Source organism: Medicago sativa, chromosome 7, assembly GCF_051527215.1.
Source record: "Medicago sativa cultivar Bolivia chromosome 7, Bolivia_mono, whole genome shotgun sequence".
NCBI lineage: Eukaryota > Viridiplantae > Streptophyta > Magnoliopsida > Fabales > Fabaceae > Medicago > Medicago sativa.
In genome coordinates, this window is record NC_140755.1 from 46,610,025 (window position 1) to 46,619,551 (window position 9,527).

Here is a 9,527-nt window from a genome sequence, read left to right on the forward strand (position 1 = left end):
TTTAGTGAGAACTCATGTAAATCAGCAAAACAAGACATCAAGTGAAGGATCGAGGATATGAAGATTGAATTTCAATGGTTCTTAGAAGATATTTAAAGAAAATACAAAGTGAATAAAATACATTTGAAGTTCCAAGGCATTGCAAGATGGAAGAACGCTGGAAAAAGGGTCGAAAACTGCAGAATTCGCACAGGAAGGGTTGCCTCGTGCGCCCATGCGCAACAAGTCATGCGCCCCACGCATGGGCACGACCAGTAATTGATGTTTGCTTGTTTTCCAAGCAAACCTATTTTCACTCTCGAATCCCCTTAGTAATGATGCACTATAAATAGAGACCATTGCACACTATTTTATTCATTCAGAAATCTAGCAGTGCTAGGTAAGGGTCAAACAACAATAGCTTCAAGGCATCTCCATCCTCCTCTTGTTCTCTCTCTAGGGTATGTTTTTCTATTATTTTGAAATGATGTCGGTTGCCATGAGCAACTAAACCTCTTTGATTAGGGGATTCAAGGATTCCAATCTCTTATGAATCAGAAAAACATAATCTCGCATTGGGCATGACAATTAAAATCCTCAACCACTTTCAAATCTCTTCTTTTATTTGCTTTTCAAATAAGTTCCGATAATTACCGAGACAATTAACTTACTACTTTATTACTTGTTGTAATTTGGTCCACTTGCCTAAATTAATCTAGGCTAAAATATGGTTTTAGTCCCTGCAAATATGTCTCGTTTTGGTTTTAGTCCCTGTAAAAAAAAATTGTTTTTGGTCCCTGCAAAATTTTTTGTTTTTTAAAATAGTCCCTGACCCCATTTTTGTGATGATTTGCATACGTGGCACATGATGAATGAACCCATTTTGTAGTTTTTGGTCCCTGCAAAATATTTTGTTTTTTAAAAAGGTCCCTGCAAAATTTTTTGTTTTTGAAAATAGTCCCTAAGGGACTATTTTCAAAAACAAAAATTTTTGCATAGACCAAAAACAAATTTTTTTTTACAGGGACTAAAACCAAAACGAGGCATATTTGCAGGGATTAAAACCATATTTTAGCCATTAATCTATCACTTAACAAATATTGAATCGAATCAAACGCTTGCAAAATGACAATTTGAAAGGAAATTTTCACCAGGCTTGTGTCCAAAAACTTTTTAAATACTAAGGAGGACACAAGTGATATTGAAGACCTATATTTGAAATTGGGTGTTTTACAATATAAACTAGGCTACTTTTTTACTTATCTAATTAAGTTAAAAAGTAAAATATCATCAAAAATATAATTGAACCATACAGAGCAAACTACAACAAAAACTAAAGCAAATCAAATATAATAATCTAAACTAAAAAATAAAATAAGTAAGTGAAGTGTTTTTTTGAAAAGATCAACAATCCTTGTTAATGGTGCCAAAAACTTGATGATAAATTGGGCAAGTGCACCAAAATGTCCAAAGTAATACTGTAGTAAGTTATCGTCTTCACATGAATTGTTGTTTCGACTGGACAATTTTATAAACTTCTTTGATGCTCTAAATAATACAGTAGTGAGAATCCTCTTTGATGCTCCAAGTGTCTGTTCTTCTCTTGACTCGCCATGTTCTGAATGAATATTTCTATGTGGAAGGATCTCTATTTATAGGCGTATTTCCAGTTGGGTTTGGGTTAAATTTTTGGCCTTTTCCCCTATCTTGTAGGAAAAAAAAACAACAAAATGTTGTTTTTTTATGGAACAACACGTGTGGAGCGGCACGTTAGGCTATGCGCAGGGTACATGGAAGCTGACAGAGAGCAAATGCTCTCTCTCCCATGTGTCTTGGGCGCGTGAGGCAGGCGCGGGGTGTGTGGCCTCAACCATAGGTGCAAATTTTGCTTCTTTTTTTCTTTTCGTTCTGTTAGTGTTTTCCTTCTCCGACTTGTTCTTGGGACTTAGGACAAAATTTCTCCAACTTGTAATATCTTCAAAGCCTTATTGAATCTTAATAATCTTCATTCCATGTCTTCCAATAATCTTCATTCCATGTCTTTCAAATTTCATGAGGTTTCTTGCTTGCCGAATCACATGATTTGACAATAAAATACTCAAAACACATATGAAATTGTCTCGTTTAAGGAAGAGAAATATTCGCTGTAATTCATTTATTCTAAACTAAGACTTAAAACACCTATAAAATCATCCATAAGCATACACTACCATTCATTTATTCGATACTAAGAAACATAAACACATCGCCTACTTTTATCTTTCAATTTCTATGTAATCATCCACTAAAATAACAATTAGATTCATGGGTGTTAGAACTTTTTTGTAGAAAGAAATATTCAATTTCTAGGAATTTAATTCTGTAATTGAAAAAGGTGTTTATGATTCTGACTAAAACCAAGTTTGGGGTGTTCACCTCAATTGATGATTAGAGTTTTTGACAACCTGCTCACAATCAAGATTCGTTCTTTTGGTAAAATCATGAAGGATGTGTAATAATGCTTCATAAGGGTTTGCATTGTAACTTTCTTTAGTATCCTTTATTCAAAATGTATTGATTTAAATATTTAGCCTAGTTAATTTGATTGATTTCAAATTATTTTTCTTAATTAATTTGAACTTCATTGAATTGAAAGTTTTTTTTTTTTTTTGTCCAGGGTTCGAACCCCGGACCTTTGCATATATTATACATTGTTCTTAGCAACTGAGCTAAGCTCACGGAGACGAATTGAAAATGTTTAACTTCACCTCCGCTGCTACACATTTTCTTTAAAAACAAAATCCATTTTAATATCTCTCAAACATTTTTTCGATAACATTCGGGAATAATCCGGGTCGTTTTATGTTGTAATTTTCAAAATTTGAAAGAGGTGACCGATTCACCATACTTTAGATCAATGGATATAATAAAGTCTTAACACTATTAATTTACATGACATATCTGAGCAATAGAACAGCACATATAAAAACCAAGTTCCTTGAACTCCAGAGACAAGGAACTCCTTTCAAAAAAACGTATTCGGGAAATACCGGGTTCGATTTTTAGAGGGAACAACACTTGACCAGTGTGCACGCCTCTATGCATGAACCAGATTAGTCGTCCACCACTGATGGGTCGAAAACCGGTGCGAAAACCTAAAAAGAACAACACATATATCGACTCTTTTATGACTGGACACATTGGATTATTGTTTTTTAACTTGTCAATAACCCACGTTTAAATTTTTTTTTGTTGGTGATTGTTGGTATACATACGCTCATCTTGATAGCATCAAAATCCCCACAAATATTATTTTTCAATTTTTTATTTTTTCATAAAAGATCTATTTATTTTAAGAAGTTAAATTAATATTTTAAAAAGATTAATTTAAAATTAATTTTCTGTTCTGATTGACCGTTAATATTATTATGGCACAATAGTCACTTTGGTCCCTGAAAGTATAATGAGCAGACACAATAGTCCCTTAATGTATCAAAATTTTAAAATAGTCCCTGATTGTGTACTTTGTTAGTCAAAATAGGCTCTGACGCTAAAATAATATCTTTTCATATAGGAACAAAAATGATAATAAATAAGTACTTATAAGGACTGATATGACAATAAAAAAAAGTATATAATGATATGACAATATTAGTGAAACATTTTAATATTAGGGACTACTTTGACTAACATAGTGCATAATCAGGTACTACTTTGAAATTTCGATGCATTAAAGGATTACTGTGGCTACTCATTACACATTCAGGGACCAAAATGACTATTACTCCTATTATAATTTTTTTTGCAAAACTATTAGTATTTGGTTCACAAGGGGAGGAGAGGGATTTTAAAATTATTTTACTGTTTTACCCTTAAACTTAATTAAATAAGGATAATAAAGTAACGAAACAATAACGATGTAATCGATAACAACACGATGTAGACGATAAAATAATGGATTAGTAATAGGGTTGTTACAATTACAAGTAGTAATAAAAGTTGTTACAAGAAGAAAAAAATGTTAATAATACAGAATAAAAGTTGTTACAAGATAATGTAATCTATAACATAATAATAGTAAAAGTTGTTTCAAAATAATATAACCTAATAATAATAAATGTTGTTACAAGGATAATATTGAGATTTTAAATTAATATAAGGATAATTTTGGCAGTGCAATAAAATTTGCTCCCCTCCCCGCCCCTCCCCTCCCCTTCTAAAAATTGAACCAAACACTTCAAATTAAAAATCTTCCCTCCCCTCCCCTCCCCTCCCTTCCAAAACTCTTGAACCAAACGGAGGTTATCTTTGAAAGAATAATTTTTTATTTTATTTTTATAAAAGTATTAATAATTTTCATTGTTGGAATATTTTATTATTTAATAATATTCCAATATCATTATGTGGGCAAATATCGTAATAATAATTATATTAGTTATTTATCAATTTAGAGCCTTAATTGATTAGTGATCAAATTAAGTAATAAGGCTAATTAGATTTCTATTTTGGATAATTAATTATTTAATTAGTTGGTATGGACTCAATGAGTGGATGTCCGGATGACCCATTAACGGAATAATGGGAAACCTTAATGGTCATCCAATATAAAAGAGGCTATGGTCCCCAATACAACGGACACGGCGAACTCTCTCTTTTCCCCATCTGAAGAGAACTTGAGGCATAAAGGTACCGGTTGAGGAAGAACCAAATCAGCCGCCGCTAACCTTGTTGTTTGTTTCAGATCACCTTCTCTCTTTACCGCTGTTGTTGAGAGGGCTGCCATGAAAGCTTTATCCAGGTATTCCTAATACCCTAATTCTTAATATCCTTGATATATCAAACATGGCGTAAATCTGTTCATAATCATGTTCAATTTTTTGTTTGCTTCCGCTATTGATTCATAACGGTTGAACATGTTTTATGAAATCTCTTTTTATGAAGACCTAAATTTCCAACATTCATTTCTAATTTTGTATCGAATCCGACCCATTCCAATAAAATATAATGACAAACATCTTATTTGATCTCTAAATATGTTAGTCGTTGATACTATAGTGATGTAGTCTCTAAATGTATCGAGATTACAAACACTCCATAACATTTCTTTTCTTAGTAATTTTAACACGTAAATTGACAATAAAAAACACATTTGAAGACAAAATTGATTACCTAAAACCATGTTTGAGGACCAAATTGTGGATGTGTTTGCAATTTTGATTGATGATAAATGTGCAGCATGTTACACTTTAAAACCAAAATTGGGCATGTCTCATGAGAATACCACCAATTTTTTTTTATCTTAAATTAAGAAACGGATAGATATAACATGCGGTTAGACTAGAAGAAAGGACATAATAACCTCTCATTTTCAACTTGGTGCATTATTTAAGACTTGACCATCAATTCATAAGGGTCTCTTTGAAATCCATTAGTTTCCCTTTCCATTTGTGTTTTCTCACGAAAGTTTGAAATTAATTAGGAACCAACAAAAGCATGTTGAAGACATTTTTCACATTTTCATTAGGGACCATATTTGGTGTCCTTCTTGCTCGAAGGGTACACAAATTTTTCCAATTTGAAAGCGTTAGAAGCCTTGCCTCTAATGCTAATATTAACAAGAGAGTTCTTCTAAACAGTTCTCCGGTGGAAGAACAACGCCGTCCATGATGGATCGACCGATGAAGAAATTGTGCAGAATTTCAAATCAAATGCAACAATATAGTTTTGTAGAATTATAGATTGTTTTGTAATTAATTGTATCTAAACGGACGTTTGAATTATGTAATGTTTGTAAAGTAGATGAAAATCTACTAACAATATATAAAAACTAAGTACTGTCAAAATTTCTTTACTGCCCATCCCTAATTTTTCACCATTTGAATTTACAGTTTCATTGGAAAGGTTAAATTAGACATTTGACCTATTAGATCTAAATCTTCCCTCATATCTGTTGTTACACCCTATTATCCACTGGGTAACACTGCCTACTTCCTTAATACCCAATAAATAATAGTATCATCCACCTTTTTTATAATGATCACACTGATACATATGCACAGTTTACGGGAATGCTGTGTGTGTCACTCCATTATGTAACTTTTGGGGGCAAAGATTTTATTCAAATTTCAAATACAACTTTTTTATATATCAGACCAATGTTTTTTGAATCTCACCATTCTCTCATTCCTTCTTCCTTTTCCATTCTCTCACTTCCTTCTTCCTCTACCTTTTCTAATCTTAATTTTTTTTTCTCATTTGCAGAATATTTTATCAAATAAGCTTCATACTTTTTAATCTTCATTTCTTGATAGGCTGCATACTTTCTTTTCTAATCTTCATTTATTTTTTCTTCTCTTTTAATTGCAGATAAGCTTCATACTTTCTTTTCTTGACAGGATCCTTCAGAGACCAACTTCATCAACATGACAAATTCTCCTTAAGGTATACCAAATAACCTCTGATCTATGTTACTCTAAAAATTTGCTTCATAAATAACACAATTTTTTTTTCTTTTTCCTTCATTTCAGCTACAACATTTTTTTTCTACTTTTTATGCAGCAAAGAAAAAGACATGGGATGTAGTATAACAAACAGAGATCATTCACATATTACACATCAAGGTATCACTTGCAATTTACATTTTTCTTTCAACTTAACCAATTTTTATTTACTTTTTGGAATACAAAATAAATTTAAAAATGATATTGTGACCTATTTTTACACATTTTTCAGATCCAAAAAAAGACATGAAATAGATACACGGGTAAGCATATGAAATTCCTTAAGTATCAAATATGTTACTTTATTTTTTTTGCAAAGATCAATTTTCATCAAAAGTATTTCTTTTAATTTTTTTTTCACTTTGGTTGAATCTTTTCAATGGATAAAGATTAGTGACCCAGATAAAGAAATGTTAACAACATCTACTTGGTTGAATCACTTTGGTTGGATATATTTATTTATTGCCCTTCTTCAAAAAAGATAAAAAATTTTTTATGAAAACTCAAACAAACTAAGAAAATCAAAGAAATTTTTATAATCTAACTTCGTACTAATTTGAACTTTCATTTGAAAATATAATAGAAAATTAGTATGAGATATTCTATTGCTTGGTTGTTCAAGATGAAAAGAAAATAAGACTTCTGTTTTGAAGTGAAATAAATTAGACTTTTATTACTCATGGGTGAGATAAATATCACCAATCCTACCTTTTTATCATATGTAAAAAAGAAATAGAAGTAGTGAAACTTAAAAAAAATGAAGTTCACCCTGTACAAATAATAAGAAAAAGATGAATTAGGCCATTTAAACCCACTAATTTTTGTTTAATGGGTCTGTTTTTGTCAAGTCATAAAGAAAAATTTATTTTTATTTCTAAACCTTCTTTTAATCCACCAACAAAAAACTTATTTTAAATTATTAGCAAAAATCTATCAACACAAAGATCTCTTTTTTATATATATAAAAATAGTCTTTTTGTTTTCTTTATCAAAAGAAAACTTTTTCTTTTATAAAATGTTACAGATCCAGAGATAAACAAACAAAAAGGAACCAATTTAACTGAGAGGCACCAATGAATAAATTATAAATTATTCTTTATTTGACATTATCCAGACATATACAAACACTAGATGATCTTATTTATTGTTGTCTTTACATCTATGATAGCAGTGTTGAATAAATAAAGTTTCAGATCGTGACAAATAACTCACTGAGCGGAGAAGAAGATGGACCAAGAAAATCAAAGAACATTGACGATTTCCGGCATGGTGGTAGCGGGAAAAGTTTCTCCGATCATCATTCTTTTTAGTGGTTTTATTGCAGAAGTATAAATGAAGAATATAACAGTTTGGCTTTTTCAATAAGAGACCTATGGTGGCCCAAAAATAGGAGAGAAGGTGGAAACTAAAAATTTAATCTTCTCTAAACTTAAAATTAATTTGTGGGTTTTGTGGAGGAGAATGATAGAAATTGAATGGTGGTTTTGTTTTTGGTGTGTGGTGATTGCAATTGTATGAATGTTAGAGGGAAGGTTGCTGTAAAAATGAGAGGAAAAGAACGCAGAACAAGAGAGAGAAGGGATGGCGGCTAGGGTTAGACAAATAGAAGAAGTAAGATGTTTGAGTTGAGTTTGTATGTTGGGTTGGATCATTAAGCCCAAATAACATGTTATCTTTAGCCCACTAAAACAAGGTCTTCATTTTTTTATAATGTTTTGTTTGTCCTAATTATGTGTTTCTATATATTAATAAAAAAATTGTTAGCATGTGGTATATATTATTAAAATAAATGTAAGTATCTAGACCAAAATATATATATATATATATATATATATATATATATATATATATATATATATATATGAGTATAGACTTTTACACGGGACCATATTTATCACTTATCAATGAATTAAACTTAGTATTAAAAAATAAATTATCGAATTTATGCTTAAAAAAATATTTAGGAAGTTATTTTTTCCCTTATCGGTTTTTTGATAATACCGCATGTAAGATATATGTGAGTGTGAACTATATATAAATAATAATGTATATGAGTAGTTTTTTTACGGGAATATGTCAGTATATGTTTATTTATGAAACTTAACATGAACTAATAAAATATATAGCTGAGTATATGAACTATATTAATGAAAATACATGTGAGAATATGTATTTTTACGGGACAATGACAATAATTGGTTAAAATTAATATTTTTAGTGGAATTGGCTAAAATTATTGTTTCTAAATATCGTCAACATAAAATTACATTGTTTTTAACTACAACGAGTGATCAGTTTTAATTAATATTTTTTTAATATCTATATTTAAACACTGCGACTGCCTAAGTTTTATTAATATTAAAACAAGAACAATATCATAATATACTATGATTAATCATACTTCAATTTTTTCCGTTGTTTTTTTTTAAAATGTATCACTAAAAAACCCGTTGGAGTGTACAATTGTAACACATGACCCATTTTAGTAACTACAACGAGTGATCAGTTTTAATTAGTATTTTTTTAATATTTCTATTTAAACACCGCGACTGCCTAAGTTATTAATATATTAATAAAATATATGTGGGTGTATGGACTATGTATTAATAAAAATATATATGAGTATATGTTTTTTTTACGGAAATATATTAGTATATTCTTATTTCTGAAATCTTAGGGGAACTATATATTGATAAAATATATATGAGTGTATGGACTATATATTAACAAAAATATATTTCACTGTATTTTTTTTTACGGGAACAAAAATATATTTCACTGTATTTTTTTTACGGGAATATGTTAGTGTATGTTTATTTATGAAATATATTTTACGATAACAGTATTATATAATACATTAATTATGATTTTTCACGGGATGCATATTAGTATTTTTCACACTAAAACATATTAGTAAATAAAATCTAAGATTATTTTTATTTGTTAGCTTTTTTAATATTGTCAATACTAAAATTTAATATATATTTGTTCATATTAAAATTTAATTATTTTGTCATTTTTTATTACTACCAATCAATATATACATTATTATGCTTTAAATACTTTACA

The 9,527-nt window shown here is 29.7% G+C and overlaps 1 long non-coding RNA gene across 4 annotated transcripts; it reads left to right on the forward strand.

The window, feature by feature from the left end:
• Nucleotides 1-6,042: 6,042 nt before the first annotated feature.
• On the forward strand, nucleotides 6,043-8,186 carry LOC146906231 (uncharacterized). 4 transcript variants are annotated; one of them, XR_015019027.1, is made up of 4 exons: nucleotides 6,043-6,399; nucleotides 6,486-6,578; nucleotides 6,691-6,721; nucleotides 7,627-8,186. It is a non-coding gene; the product is annotated as an uncharacterized LOC146906231 (long non-coding RNA). The 4 variants fall into 4 exon arrangements; XR_015019026.1 differs by having other exon boundaries at nucleotides 7,630-8,186; XR_015019025.1 differs by having other exon boundaries at nucleotides 6,517-6,578.
• The last annotated feature ends 1,341 nt before the right edge of the window (nucleotides 8,187-9,527 follow it).